This window comes from Bombina bombina, chromosome 7, assembly GCF_027579735.1.
Source record: "Bombina bombina isolate aBomBom1 chromosome 7, aBomBom1.pri, whole genome shotgun sequence".
Taxonomy (NCBI): domain Eukaryota; kingdom Metazoa; phylum Chordata; class Amphibia; order Anura; family Bombinatoridae; genus Bombina; species Bombina bombina.
The window spans coordinates 179,554,870-179,571,601 of record NC_069505.1 but is presented as its reverse complement, the minus strand read 5'-3'; positions in this window follow the sequence as shown (position 1 = coordinate 179,571,601).

The following is a 16,732-nucleotide window of genomic DNA, read 5'->3' as shown; positions in this document are numbered from 1 at the left end:
ACTTTTTCACATATTCAGTAATAAAGTGTTTTCAGTTTGAAATTTAAAGAGACAGTAACGGTTTTATTTTAAAACGTTTTTTGTGCTTTGTTGACAAGTTTAAGCCTGTTTAACATGTCTGTACCTTCAGATAAGCTATGTTCTATATGTATGAAAGCCAATGCGTCTCCCCATTTAAATTTATGTGATAATTGTGCCATAGCGTCCAAACAAAGTAAGGACAGTAATGCCACAGATAATATTGCCCAAGATGATTCCTCAAATGAGGGTAGTAAACATGATACTACATCATCCCCTACTGTGTCTACACCAGTTTTGCCCATACAGGAGGCCCCTAGTACATCTAGTGCGCCAATACTTATTACCATGCAACAATTAACGGCTGTAATGGATAACTCCATAGCAAATCTTTTATCCAAAATGCCTACTTATCAGAGAAAGCGCGATTGCTCTGTTTTAAACACTGAAGAGCAAGAGGGCGCTGATGATAATTGTTCTCACATACCCTCACACCAATCTGAAGGGGCCATGAGGGAGGTTTTGTCTGATGGAGAAATCTCAGATTCAGGAAAAATTTCTCATCAAGCTGAACCTGATGTTGTGACATTTAAATTTAAATTAGAACATCTCCGCGCACTGCTTAAGGAGGTGTTATCTACTCTGGATGATTGTGACAATTTGGTCATTCCAGAGAAATTATGTAAGATGGACAAGTTCCTAGAGGTTCCGGTGCCCCCCGACGCTTTTCCTATACCCAAGCGGGTGGCGGACATAGTAAATAAAGAGTGGGAAAAGCCCGGCATACCTTTTGTTCCCCCCCCCTATATTTAAGAAATTATTTCCTATAGTCGACCCCAGAAAGGACTTATGGCAGACAGTCCCCAAGGTCGAGGGGGCAGTTTCTACTCTAAACAAACGCACTACTATTCCTATTGAAGATAGTTGTGCTTTTAAAGATCCTATGGATAAAAAATTAGAAGGTTTGCTTAAAAAGATTTTTATACAGCAAGGTTACCTTCTACAACCAATTTCTTGCATTGTTCCTGTCACTACGGCAGCGTGTTTCTGGTTCGAGGAACTAGAAAAGTCGCTCAGTAGAGAAACTCCATATGAGGAGGTATGGACAGAGTTCACGCACTTAAATTGGCTAAATCTTTTGTTTTAGATGCCGCTTTGCAATTAGCTAGATTAGCGGCGAAAAATTCAGGGTTTGCTATCGTGGCGCGCAGAGCGCTTTGGCTAAAGTCTTGGTCAGCGGATGTGTCTTCCAAGACAAAATTGCTTAACATCCCTTTCAAAGGTAAAACATTATTTGGACCAGAATTGAAAGAGATTATTTCAGACATCACTGGGGGAAAGGGCCACGCCCTCCCACAGGATAGGTCTTTTAAGGCTAAAAATAAGCCTAATTTTCGTCCCTTTCGCAGAAACGGACCAGCCTCTAATTCTGCATCCTCTAATGCCTCACAACCCAAACCAGCCTGGAAACCAATGCAAGGCTGGAACAAGGGTAAGCAGGCCAAGAAGCCTACCACTGCTACCAAAACAGCATGAAGGGATAGCCTCCGATCCGGGACCGGATCTAGTGGGGGGCAGACTCTCTCTCTTTGCTCAGGCTTGGGCAAGAGATGTTCAGGATCCTTGGGCGCTAGAAATAGTTTCTCAAGGTTATCTCCTGGAATTCAAGGAACTACCCCCAAGGGGAAGGTTCCACAGGTCTCACTTATCCTCAAACCAAATAAAGAGACAGGCATTCTTACATTGTGTAGAAGACCTGTTAAAGATGGGAGTGATACATCCAGTTCCAATAAGAGAACAAGGAATGGGATTTTATTCCAATCTGTTCGTAGTTCCCAAAAAAGAGGGAACATTCAGACCAATTTTGGATTTGAAGATCCTAAACAAATTTCTCAGGGTACCATCGTTCAAAATGGAAACTATTCGAACGATCCTACCCACCATTCAGGAAAGTCAATTTATGACTACCGTGGATTTAAAGGATGCGTACATACATATTCCTATCCACAAGGAACATCATCAGTTCCTAAGGTTCGCTTTTCTGGACAAGCATTACCAGTTTGTGGCACTTCCATTCGGATTAGCCACTGCTCCAAGGATTTTCACAAAGGTACTAGGGTCCCTTCTAGCGGTTCTAAGACCAAGGGGCATTGCAGTAGTACCTTACTTGGACGACATCCTAATACAAGCGTCGTCCCTGTCAAAAGCAAAGGCTCATACGGACATCGTCCTAGCCTTTCTCAGATCTCACGGATGGAAGGTGAACAAAGAAAAAAGTTCTCTGTCCCCGTCGACAAGAGTTCCCTTCTTGGGAACAATAATAGATTCCTTAGAAATGAGGATTTTTCTGACTGAGGTCAGAAAATCAAAACTTCTAAGCTCTTGTCAAGTACTTCATTCTGTTCCTCGTCCTTCCATAGCGCAGTGCATGGAGGTAATAGGATTGATGGTTGCAACAATGGACATAGTTCCTTTTGCACGAATTCATCTAAGACCATTACAACTGTGCATGCTCAAACAGTGGAATGGGGATTATACAGACTTGTCTCCGATGATTCAAGTAGATCAAAAGACCAGAGATTCACTCCGTTGGTGGCTGACCCTGCACAATCTGTCCCAGGGAATGAGCTTCCGCAGACCAGAGTGGGTCATTGTCACGACCGACGCCAGTTTAGTGGGCTGGGGCGCGGTCTGGGAATCCCTGAAAGCTCAGGGTCTATGGTCTCGGGAAGAGTCTCTTCTCCCGATAAACATTCTGGAACTGAGAGCGATATTCAATGCTCTCAGAGCTTGGCCTCAACTAACAAAGGCCAAATTCATAAGGTTCCAATCAGACAACATGACGACCGTTGCATATATTAATCATCAGGGGGGGAACAAGGAGTTCCCTGGCGATGAAAGAAGTGACCAAAATAATTCAATGGGCGGAGGATCACTCCTGCCACTTGTCTGCGATCCACATCCCAGGAGTGGAAAATTGGGAAGCGGATTTTCTGAGTCGTCAGACATTCCATCCGGGGGAGTGGGAACTCCATCCGGAAATCTTTGCCCAAATAACTCAATTATGGGGCATTCCAGACATGGATCTGATGGCGTCTCGTGAGAACTTCAAGGTTCCTTGCTACGGGTCCAGATCCAGGGATCCCAAGGCGACCCTAGTAGATGCACTAGTAGCACCTTGGACCTTCAACCTAGCTTATGTATTCCCACCGTTTCCTCTCATTCCCAGGCTGGTAGCCAGGATCAATCAGGAGAGGGCCTCGGTGATCTTGATAGCTCCTGCGTGGCCACGCAGGACTTGGTATGCAGACCTGGTGAATATGTCATCGGCTCCACCATGGAAGCTACCTTTGAGACAGGACCTTCTTGTTCAGGGTCCATTCGAACATCCGAATCTGGTTTCCCTCCAACTGACGGCTTGGAGATTGAACGCTTGATTTTATCAAAGCGTGGGTTTTCAGATTCTGTAATAGATACTCTGATTCAGGCTAAAAAGCCTGTAACTAGAAAAATTTACCATAAAATATGGAAAAAATATATTTGTTGGTGTGAATCCAGAGAATTCCCATGGAACAAGATAAAAATTCCTAAGATTCTATCCTTTCTACAAGAAGGTTTGGAGAAAGGATTATCTGCAAGTTCTCTAAAGGGACAGATCTCTGCTTTATCTGTCTTACTGCACAAAAGACTGGCAGCTGTGCCAGATGTTCAAGCATTACTTCAGGCTCTGGTTAGGATCAAGCCTGTTTACAGACCTTTGACTCCTCCCTGGAGTTTAAATCTAGTTCTTTCAGTTCTTCAAGGGGTTCCGTTTGAACCTTTACATTCCATAGATATTAAGTTACTATCTTGGAAAGTTTTGTTTTTGGTTGCTATTTCTTCTGCTAGAAGAGTTTCAGAGTTATCTGCTCTGCAGTGTTCTCCGCCCTATCTGGTGTTCCATGCAGATAAGGTGGTTTTGCGTACTAAGCCTGGTTTTCTTCCGAAAGTTGTTTCTAACAAAAATATTAACCAGGAGATAGTTGTACCTTCTTTGTGTCCGAATCCAGTTTCAAAGAAGGAACGTTTGTTACACAATTTGGACGTTGTCCGTGCTCTAAAGTTCTATTTAGAGGCTACTAAAGATTTCAGACAAACATCTTCCTTGTTTGTTGTTTATTCTGGTAAAAGGAGAGGTCAAAAAGCGACTGCTACCTCTCTTTCCTTTTGGCTTAAAAGCATTATCCGATTGGCTTATGAGACGGCCGGACGGCAGCCTCCTGAAAGAATCACAGCTCACTCCACTAGGGCTGTGGCTTCCATATGGGCCTTCAAGAACGAGGCTTCTGTTGACCAGATATGTAAGGCAGCGACTTGGTCCTCACGGCACACTTTTGCCAAATTTTACAAATTTGATACTTTTGCTTCTTCGGAGGTTTTGCAAGCCGTGGTGCCTTCCGTTTAGGTAACCTGATTTGCTCCCTCCCTTCATCCGTGTCCTAAAGCTTTGGTATTGGTTCCCACAAGTAAGGATGACGCCGTGGACCGGACACACCAATGTTGGAGAAAACAGAATTTATGCTTACCTGATAAATTACTTTCTCCAACGGTGTGTCCGGTCCACGGCCCGCCCTGTTTTTTTAATCAGGTCTGATGAATTATTTTCTCTAACTACAGTCACCACGGTACCATATGGTTTCTCCTATATATATTTCCTCCTGTCCGTCGGTCGAATGACTGGGGTGGGCGGAGCCTAGGAGGGACTATATGGCCAGCTTTGCTGGGACTCTTTGCCATTTCCTGTTGGGGAAGAGAATATCCCACAAGTAAGGATGACGCCGTGGACCGGACACACCGTTGGAGAAAGTAATTTATCAGGTAAGCATAAATTCTGTTTTTAATTATAATTTCTTAGTTCACCAAAATACTTATAAACTGACCAATTTATTTGACACTTTGAGAACCAGCAACATAACACTGTAACTTGCACATAGAACATTGAATTTGTTTGTTGAGAAGAACCAAAAAGACCCATCAAGTCTACCCGTTTACATGTTACTTTTTCTTAGGATAGCCTTATGCATGTCCCATGCATTTTTTATTTCTTTTACATTCTTTGTGTTTACCACCTGTATTAGAAGTTTATTCCATGAATCTACCAACTTTCTGTTAAAAAAAAAAAAAAACTGCTTCCTCATCTTCTAACTTGAGATTTTGACCCCTTGTTTTGCTATTTTTTTTCAGCTTCCACTAAACTATACATATTTCTCCAACATTGGTGTGTCCGGTCCACGGCGTCATCCTTACTTGTGGGAATATCTCTTCCCCAACAGGAAATGGCAAAGAGTCCCAGCAAAGCTGTCCATATAGTCCCTCCTAGGCTCCGCCCACCCCAGTCATTCTCTTTGCCGTTGCACAGGCAACATCTCCACGGAGATGGTTAAGAGTATGTGGTGTTTAGTTGTAGTTTTTTTATTCTACTATCAAGAGTTTGTTATTTTAAAATAGTGCTGGTATGTACTATTTACTCTGAAACAGAAAAAGATGAAGAGCTCTATTTGTGAGAGGAAGATGATTTTAGCAGACAGTAACTAAAATCGTTTGCTGTTTCCACATAGGACTGTTGAGATGAAGTAACTTCAGTTGGGGGAAACAGTTAGCAGACTTTTCTGCTTAAGGTATGACTAGCCATATTTCTAACAAGACTGTGTAATGCTGGAAGGCTGTCATTTCCCCCATGGGGACCGGTAAGCCATTTTCTTAGTCTCAAACAGAATAAAGGGCTTAATATGGGCTATAAAACTGGTAGACACTTTTATGGGCAAAATCGATTGCTTTATTTGGGCATTTTATGCATGTTTATGTTTGAAATTCACACTTATAAGCTTGGGGAAGGTTTTTTAACGTCAGGCACTGAGTTAGACACCTTTTCCAGCCAGGAAGGGCCTTCCCAGTTGTAGGCTGAGCCTCATTTTCGCGCCATTACTGCGCAGTTACTTTTGAGAGCAAGACATGCAGATGCATGTGTGTGGATCTGAAAGTAGTTGGAAAGGTTCCTAGAAGGCTTCATTTGGTATCGTATTCCCCCCTGGGTTTGGTAAAGTCGCAGCAAAGGCTGTAGCTGGGACTGTAGAGGGGTTAAAACGGTAACCGGCTCCGGTTTCTTTATTTTAAGGGTTAAAGTTCTGAAATTTGGTGTGCAATACTTTGAATGCTTTAAGACACTGTGGTTAAAATTTGGTAAATTTTGAACAATTCCTTCATACTTTTTCACATATTCAGTAATAAAGTGTGCACTGTTTAAAATTTAAAGTGACAGTAACGTTTTTGTTTTAAAACGGTTTTTGTGCTTTATTGACAAGTTTAAGCCTGTTTAACATGTCTGTTCCTTCAGATAAGCTATGTTCTATATGTATGAAAGTCAATGTGTCTCCCCCTTCAAAATTGTGTGATAATTGTGCCATAGCGTCCAAACAAAGTAAGGACAGTACTGCCACAGATAGTAAAGTTGCCCAAGATGATTCATCAGATGAAGGGAGTAGACATAGTTCTACATCATCTCCTTCTGTGTCTATGCCAGTTTTGTCCACGCAGGAGGCCCCTAGTACTTCTAGCGCGCCAATGCTTATTACAATGCAACAATTGACAGCAGTAATGGATAACTCCATAGCAAATATTTTATCCAAAATGCCTGCATATCAGAGAAAGCGTGATTGCTCTGTTTTAAACACTGAAGAGCAGGAGGGCGCTGATGATAATTGCTCTGTCATACCCTCACACCAATCTGAAGGGGCCATGAGGGAGGTTTTGTCCGATGGGGAAATTTCAGATTCAGGTAGAATTTCTCAACAGGCTGAACCTGATGTTGTGACATTTAAATTTAAATTAGAGCATCTCCGCGCACTGCTTAAGGAGGTGTTATCTACTCTGGATGATTGTGACAACCTGGTCATTCCAGAAAAATTATGCAAGATGGACAAGTTCCTAGAGGTTCCGGTGCACCCCGACGCTTTTTCTATACCCAAGCGGGTGGCGGACATAGTGAACAAGGAGTGGGAGAAGCCCGGCATACCTTTTGTCCCCCCTCCTATATTTAAGAAATTATTTCCTATGGTCGACCCCAGAAAGGACTTATGGCAGACAGTCCCTAAGGTCGAGGGGGCAGTTTCTACTCTAAACAAGCGCACTACTATTCCTATCGAGGATAATTGTGCTTTCAAAGATCCTATGGATAAAAAATTGGAGGGTTTGCTTTGAAAGATTTCTCCAACATAGGTGTGTCCGGTCCACGGCGTCATCCTTACTTGTGGGATATTCTCTTCCCCAACAGGAAATGGCACAGAGCCCAGCAAAGCTGGTCACATGATCCCTCCTAGGCTCCGCCTACCCCAGTCATTCTCTTTGCCGTTGCACAGGCAACATCTCCACGGAGATGGCTAAGAGTTTTTTGGTGTTTAAATGTAGTTTTTATCCTTCAATCAAGAGTTTGTTATTTTAAAATAGTGCTGGTATGTACTATTTACTCTGAAACAGAAAAGAGATGAAGATTTCTGTTTGTAAGAGGAAGATGATTTTAGCAAACGTTACTAAAATCGATTGCTGTTTCCACATAGGACTGTTGAGATGAAGTAACTTCAGTTGGGGGAAACAGTTAGCAGACTTTTCTGCTTAAGGTATGACTAGCCATATTTCTAACAAGACTTTGTAATGCTGGAAGGCTGTCATTTTCCCTATGGGGACCGGTAAGCCATTTTCTTAGTTTAAGTAAAAGAATAAAGGGCTTCATAAGGGCTTATAAAACTGGTAGACATTTTTCTGGGCTAAAACGATTACTTTACTAAACGTATTTGGCAGATTATAACTCTTATAGTTATTATAATCTTGGGGATTGTTTTTAAAAAAACGGCAGGCACTGTATTGGACACCTTTTTCAGATGGGGGCCTTTTCTAGTCATAGGCAGAGCCTCATTTTCGCGCCACTAATGCGCAGTTGTTTTTGGAGAGCAAGGCATGCAGATGCATGTGTGAGGAGCTAAGAACCACTGAAAAAGCTTATAGAAGGCGTCATTTGGTATCGTATTCCCCTCTGGGCTTGGTTGGGTCTCAGCAAAGCAGATACCTGGGACTGTATAGGGGTTAAATGTAAAAACGGCTCCGGTTCCGTTATTTTAAGGGTTAAAGCTTTCAAATTTGGTGTGCAATACTTTTAAGGCTTTATGACACTGTGGTGAAAATTTGGTGAATTTTGAACAATTCCTTCATACTTTTTCACATATTCAGTAATAAAGTGTGTTCAGTTTAAAATTTAAAGTGGCAGTAACGGTTTTATTTTAAAACGTTTTTTGTGCTTTGTTGACAAGTTTAAGCCTGTTTAACATGTCTGAACCATCAGATAAGCGATGTTCTATATGTATGAAAGCCAAGGTTTCTCCCCATTTAAATATATGTGATGATTGTGACAGTGTCCAAAAAAAGTAGGGACAATGATGCCACAGATACTGATATTGCCCAAGATGATTCCTCAAATGAGGGGAGTAAGCATGGTACTGCATCATCCCCTTCTGTGTCTACACCAGTTTTGCCCACACAAGAGGCCCCTAGTACATCTAGTGCGCCCATACTTATTACCATGCAACAATTAACGGCTGTAATGGATAATTCTATTGCTAACATGTTATCCAAAATGCCTACTTATCAGAGAAAGCGCGATTGCTCTGTTTTAAACACTGAAGAGCAAGAGGACGCTGATGATAACTGTTCTGACATACCCTCACACCAATCTGAAGGGGCCAGGAGGGAGGTTTTGTCTGAGGGAGAAATTTCAGATTCAGGAAAAATTTCTCAGCAAGCTGAACCTGATGTTGTAACATTTAAATTTAAACTAGAACATCTCCGCGCACTGCTTAAGGAGGTATTATCTACTCTGGATGATTGTGACAATTTGGTCATTCCAGAGAAATTATGTAAGATGGACAAGTTCCTAGAGGTTCCGGTGCCCCCCGATGCTTTTCCTATACCCAAGCGGGTGGCGGACATAGTAAATAAGGAGTGGGAAAGGCCCGGCATACCTTTTGTTCCTCCCCCTATATTTAAGAAATTATTTCCTATAGTCGACCCCAGAAAGGACTTATGGCAGACAGTCCCCAAGGTCGAGGGGGCGGTTTCAACTCTAAACAAACGCACTACTATTCCTATAGAAGATAGTTGTGCTTTTAAAGATCCTATGGATAAAAAATTAGAGGGTTTGCTTAAAAAGATGTTTGTTCAGCAAGGTTACCTTCTACAACCAATTTCATGCATTGTTCCTGTCACTACGGCAGCGTGTTTCTGGTTCGAAGAACTAGAAAAGTCGCTCAATAAAGAATCTTCGTATGAGGAGGTTATGGACAGAGTTCAAGCACTTAAATTGGCTAACTCTTTTATTTTAGATGCCGCTTTGCAATTAGCTAGATTAGCGGCGAAAAATTCAGGGTTTGCTATTGTGGCGCGCAGAGCGCTTTGGCTAAAGTCTTGGTCAGCGGATGTGTCTTCCAAGACAAAATTGCTTAACATCCCTTTCAAGGGTAAAACACTGTTTGGTCCTGATTTGAAAGAGATTTCAGACATCACTGGGGGAAAGGGCCACACCCTTCCTCAGGATAGGTCCTTTAAGGCTAAAAATAAGCCTAATTTTCGTCCCTTTCACAGAAACGGACCAGCCTCTAATTCTACATCCTCTAAGCAAGAGGGTAATACTTCTCAACCCAAACCAGCCTGGAGACCGATGCAAGGCTGGAACAAGGGTAAGCAGGCCAAGAAGCCTGCCACAGCTACCAAAACAGCATGAAGGGATGGCCCCCGATCCGGGACCGGATCTGGTGGGGGGCAGACTTTCTCTCTTTGCTCAGGCTTGGGCAAGAGATGTTCAGGATCCTTGGACACTAGAAATAGTTTCTCAAGGTTATCTCCTGGAATTCAAGGAACTACCCCCAAGGGGAAGGTTCCACAGGTCTCAATTATCTTCAAACCAAATAAAAAGACAGGCATTCTTACATTGTGTAGAAGACCTGTTAAAGATGGGAGTAATTCATCCAGTTCCAATAGGAGAACAAGGGATGGGGTTTTACTCCAACCTGTTCATAGTTCCCAAAAAAGATGGAACATTCAGACCAATTTTGGATCTCAAAATCCTAAACAAATTTCTCAGGGTTCCATCGTTCAAAATGGAAACCATTCGAACGATCCTTCCTACCATCCAGGAAGGTCAATTTATGACCACGGTGGATTTAAAGGATGCGTACCTACATATTCCTATCCACAAGGAACATCATCAGTTCCTAAGGTTCGCTTTTCTGGACAAGCATTACCAGTTTGTGGCACTTCCATTCGGATTAGCCACTGCTCCCAGAATTTTCACAAAGGTACTAGGGTCCCTTCTAGCGGTTCTAAGACCAAGGGGCATTGCAGTAGTACCTTACTTGGACGACATCCTGATTCAAGCGTCGTCTCTGTCAAAAGCAAAGGCTCATACGGACATCGTCCTAGCCTTTCTCAGATCTCACGGATGGAAAGTGAACATAGAAAAAAGTTCTCTGTCCCCGTCAACAAGAGTTCCCTTCTTGGGAACAATAATAGATTCCTTAGAAATTAGGTTTTTTCTGACAGCTCTTGTCAAGTACTTCATTCTGTTCTTCATCCTTCCATAGCGCAGTGCATGGAAGTAATAGGATTGATGGTTGCAGCAATGGACATAGTTCCTTTTGCGCGAATTCATCTAAGACCATTACAACTGTGCATGCTCAGACAGTGGAATGGGGATTATACAGACTTGTCTCCGACGATTCAAGTAGATCAAAGGACCAGAGATTCACTCCATTGGTGGCTGATCCTGGACAACCTGTCACAGGGAATGAGCTTCCGCAGACCAGAGTGGGTCATTGTCACGACCAACGCCAGTCTGGTGGGCTGGGGCGCGGTCTGGGAACCCCTGAAAGCTCAGGGTCTATGGTCTCGGGAAGAATCTCTTCTCCCGATAAACATTCTGGAACTGAGAGCGATATTCAATGCTCTCAAAGCTTGGCCTCATCTGGCAAAGGCCAAATTCATAAGGTTTCAATCAGACAACATGACGACTGTTGCATATATCAACCATCAGGGGGGAACAAGGAGTTCCCTGGCGATGGAGGAAGTGACCAAGATAATTCAATGGGCGGAGGATCACTCCTGCCACTTGTCTGCAATCCACATCCCAGGAGTGGAAAATTGGGAAGCGGATTTTCTGAGTCGTCAGACCTTCCATCCGGGGGAGTGGGAACTCCATCCGGAAATCTTTGCCCAAATAACTCAATTATGGGGCATTCCAGACATGGATCTGATGGCGTCTCGTCAGAACTTCAAGGTTCCTTGCTACGGGTCCAGATCCAGGGATCCCAAGGCGACTCTAGTGGATGCACTAGTAGCACCTTGGACCTTCAACCTAGCTTATGTATTCCCACCGTTTCCTCTCATTCCCAGGCTGGTAGCCAGGATCAATCAGGAGAGGGCTTCGGTGATCTTGATAGCTCCTGCGTGGCCACGCAGGACTTGGTATGCAGACCTGGTGAATATGTCATCGGCTCCACCATGGAAGCTACCTTTGAGACAGGACCTTCTGGTTCAAGGTCCATTCGAACATCCGAATCTGGTTTCCCTCCAACTGACTGCTTGGAGATTGAACGCTTGATTTTATCAAAGCGTGGGTTTTCAGATTCCGTAATAGATACTCTTATTCAGGCTAGAAAGCCTGTAACTAGAAAGATTTACCATAAAATATGGAAAAAATATATCTGTTGGTGTGAATCTAAAGGATTCCCATGGAACAAGATAAAAATTCCTAAGATTTTATCCTTTCTACAAGAAGGTTTGGAGAAAGGATTATCTGCAAGTTCTCTGAAGGGACAGATCTCTGCTTTATCTGTTTTACTTCACAAAAGGCTGGCAGCTGTGCCAGACGTTCAAGCGTTTGTTCAGGCTCTGGTTAGAATCAAGGCTGTTTACAGACCTTTGACTCCTCCCTGGAGTCTTAATCTAGTTCTTTCAGTTCTTCAAGGGGTTCCGTTTGAACCCTTACATTCCGTAGATATTAAGTTATTATCTTGGAAAGTTTTGTTTTTGGTTGCAATTTCTTCTGCTAGAAGAGTTTCTGAGTTATCTGCTCTGCAGTGTTCTCCACCCTATCTGGTGTTCCATGCAGATAAGGTGGTTTTGCGTACTAAGCCTGGTTTTCTTCCGAAAGTTGTTTCCAACAAAAATATTAACCAGGAGATTGTTGTACCTTCTTTGTGTCCGAATCCAGTTTCAAAGAAGGAACGTTTGTTACACAATTTGGACGTAGTCCGTGCTCTAAAATTCTATTTAGAGGCTACTAAAGATTTCAGACAAACATCTTCTTTGTTTGTTGTTTATTCTGGTAAAAGGAGAGGTCAAAAAGCAACTTCTACCTCTTTCTTTTTGGCTTAAAAGCATTATCCGATTGGCTTATGAGACTGCCGGACGGCAGCCTCCTGAAAGAATCACAGCTCATTCCACTAGGGCTGTGGCTTCCACATGGGCCTTCAAGAACGAGGCTTCTGTTGACCAGATATGTAAGGCAGCGACTTGGTCTTCACTGCACACTTTTGCCAAATTTTACAAATTTGATACTTTTGCTTCTTCAGAGGCTATTTTTGGGAGAAAGGTTTTGCAAGCCGTGGTGCCTTCCATTTAGGTGACCTGATTTGCTCCCTCCCTTCATCCGTGTCCTAAAGCTTTGGTATTGGTTCCCACAAGTAAGGATGACGCCGTGGACCGGACACACCTATGTTGGAGAAAACAGAATTTATGCTTACCTGATAAATTACTTTCTCCAACGGTGTGTCCGGTCCACGGCCCGCCCTGTTTTTTTAATCAGGTCTGATGAATTATTTTCTCTAACTACAGTCACCACGGTATCATATGGTTTCTCCTATGCATATTTCCTCCTGTACGTAGGTCGAATGACTGGGGTAGGCGGAGCCTAGGAGGGATCATGTGACCAGCTTTGCTGGGCTCTTTGCCATTTCCTGTTGGGGAAGAGGAATATCCCACAAGTAAGGATGACGCCGTGGACCGGACACACCGTTGGAGAAAGTAATTTATCAGGTAAGCATAAATTCTGTTTTTTGTACAGCAAGGTTACCTCCTGCAACCCATTTCGTGCATTGTTCCTGTCACTACAGCAGCGTGGTTCTGGTTCGAGGAACTAGAAAAGTCGCTCAGTAGAGAGACTCCGTATGAGGAGGTTATGGACAGAGTTCACACACTCAAGTTGGCTAATTCTTTTATTTTAGATGCCGCTTTGCCATTAGCAAGATTAGCGACGAAAAATTCAGGGTTTGCAATTGTGGCGCGCAGAGCGCTTTGGCTAAAGTCTTGGTCAGCGGATGTATCTTCCAAGACAAAATTGCTTAATATCCCCTTCAAGGGTAAAACTCTCTTTGGGCCAGAATTGAAAGAGATTATCTCAGACATCACTGGGGGAAAGGGCCACGCCCTCCCACAAGATAGGCCTTTCAAAGCCAAGAATAAGTCTAATTTTCGTTCCTTTCGCAATTTCAGGAACGGACCGGCTTCCAACTCCGCATCCTCTAAACAAGAGGGTAATGCTTCACAAACCAAACCAGCCTGGAAACCGATGCAAGGCTGGAACAAGGGTAAGCAGGCCAAGAAGCCTGCTGCTGCTAACAAAACAGCATGAAGGAGTAGCCCCCGATCCGGGACCGGATCTAGTAGGGGGCAGGCTCTCTTTGCTCAGGCTTGGGCAAGAGATGTTCAGGATCCCTGGGCACTAGAAATAGTCTCTCAGGGTTATCTTCTGGAATTCAAGGAACTACCCCCAAGGGGAAGGTTCCACATGTCTCACTTATCCTCAAACCAAATAAAGAGACGGGCATTCTTACATTGTGTAGAAGACCTGTTAAAAATGGGAGTGATACACCCAGTTCCAACGGCGGAACAGGGAATGGGATTTTACTCAAATCTGTAGTTCCCAAAAAAGAGGGAACTTTCAGACCAATTCTGGATTTAAAGATCCTAAACAAATTTCTCAAAGTTCCATCGTTCAAAATGGAAACCATTCGAACGATTCTACCTACAATCCAGGAAGGTCAATTTATGACTACCGTGGATCTAAAGGATGCGTATCTACATATTCCTATCCACAAGGATCATCATCAGTTCCTAAGGTTCGCCTTTCTGGACAAACATTACCAGTTTGTGGCCCTCCCATTCGGGTTAGCCACTGCTCCAAGTATTTTCACAAAGGTACTCGGGTCCCTTCTAGCGGTTCTAAGACCAAGGGGCATTGCAGTAGTACCTTACTTGGATGACATTCTAATACAAGCGTCGTCTCTCGCAAAGGCTCACACAGACATCGTTCTGGCCTTTCTCAGATCTCACGGATGGAAGGTGAACATAGAAAAAAGTTCCCTGTCTCCGTCGACAAGAGTTCCTTTCTTGGGAACAATAATAGATTCTTTAGAAATGAGGATTTTCCTGACAGAAGTCAGAAAGTCAAAACTTCTAAACGCTTGTCAAGCTCTTCATTCTATTCCACGTCCTTCCGTAGCTCAGTGCATGGAAGTAGTAGGGTTGATGGTTGCAGCAATGGACATAGTTCCTTTCGCGCAAATTCATCTAAGACCATTACAACTGTGCATGCTGAAACAGTGGAATGGGGACTATACAGACTTGTCTCCAGTGATTCAAGTAGATCAGAAGACCAGAGACTCACTCCATTGGTGGCTAACCCTGGACCACCTGTCCCAGGAAATGAGCTTCCGCAGACCAGAGTGGGTCATCGTCACGACCGACGCCAGTCTAGCAGGCTGGGGCGCGGTCTGGGAATCCCTGAAAGCTCAGGGACTATGGTCTCGGGAAGAGTCTCTTCTCCTGATAAACATCCTGGAACTGAGAGCGATATTCAATGCTCTCAGGGCTTGGCTTCAGCTAGCAAAGGCCAGATTTATAAGATTCCAATCGGACAACATGACGACTGTTGCTTATATCAATCATCAGGGGGGGAACAAGGAGTTCCCTGGCGATGAGAGAAGTGTCCAAAATAATAAAGTGGGCGGAGGATCACTCCTGCCACCTATCTGCGATCCACATCCCAGGAGTGGAAAACTGGGAGGCGGATTATCTGAGTCGTCAGACATTCCATCCGGGGGAGTGGGAACTTCACCCGGAGATCTTTGCCCAATTAACTCAATTATGAGGCATTCCAGACATGGATCTGATGGCGTCTCGTCAGAACTTCAAGGTTCCTTGCTACGGGTCCAGATCCAGGGATCCCAAGGCGACTCTAGTGGATGCACTAGTAGCGCCTTGGACCTTCAACCTAGCCTATGTGTTTCCACCGTTTCCTCTCATTCCCAGGCTGGTAGCCAGGATCAAGCAGGAGAGGGCCTCGGTGATCTTGATAGCTCCTGCGTGGCCACGCAGGACTTGGTATGCAGACCTGGTGAATATGTCATCGGTTCCACCATGGAAGCTACCTTTGAGACAGGATCTTCTTGCACAGGGTCCATTCGAACATCCAAATCTGGTCTCCCTCCAGCTGACGGCTTGGAAATTGAACGCTTGATTCTATCAAAGCGTGGGTTTTCAGATTCTGTGATAGATACTCTGGTTCAAGCCAGAAAACCGGTAACTAGAAAAATTTACCATAAAATATGGAAAAGATATATCTGCTGGTGCGAATCCAAGGGATTCTTATGGAATAAGATCAAAATTCCTAAGTTCCTTTCCTTTCTACAAGAAGGTTTGGATAAAGGATTATCAGCGAGTTCTCTAAAGGGACAGATTTCTGCTTTATCTGTCTTGTTACACAAACGACTGGCAGCTGTGCCAGATGTTCAAGCATTTGTTCAGGCTCTGGTTAGGATCAAGCCTGTTTACAGACCTTTGACTCCTCCCTGGAGTTTAAATCTAGTTCTTTCAGTTCTTCAAGGGGTTCCGTTTGAACCTCTACATTCCATAGATATTAAGTTGTTATCTTGGAAAGTTTTGTTTTTGGTTGCTATTTCTTCTGCTAGAAGAGTTTCGGAGTTATCTGCTCTGCAGTGTTCTCCGCCCTATCTGGTGTTCCATGCACATAAGGTTGTTTTGCGTACTAAGCCTGGTTTTCTTCCAAAGGTTGTTTCTAACAAAAATATTAACCAGGAGATAGTTGTACCTTCTTTGTGTCCGAATCCAGTTTCAAAGAAGGAACGTTTGTTACACAATTTAGATGTAGTCCGTGCTCTAAAATTCTATTTAGAAGCGACAAAAGAGTTCAGACAAACATCTTCTCTGTTTGTCGTCTATTCTGGTAAAAGGAGAGGTCAAAAAGCGACTTCTACCTCTCTTTCCTTTTGGCTTAAAAGCATCATCCGATTGGCTTACGAGACTGCCGGACGGCAGCCTCCTGAAAGAATCACAGCTCACTCTACTAGGGCTGTGGCTTCCACATGGGCCTTCAAGAACGAGGCTTCTGTTGATCAGATATGTAAGGCAGCGACTTGGTCTTCACTGCACACTTTTGCCAAATTTTACAAATTTGATACTTTTGCTTTTTCGGAGGCTATTTTTGGGAGAAAGGTTTTGCAAGCCGTGGTGCCTTCCATTTAGGTAACCTGATTTGCTCCCTCCCTTCATCCGTGTCCTAAAGCTTTGGTATTGGTTACCACAAGTAAGGATTACGCCGTGGACCGGACACACC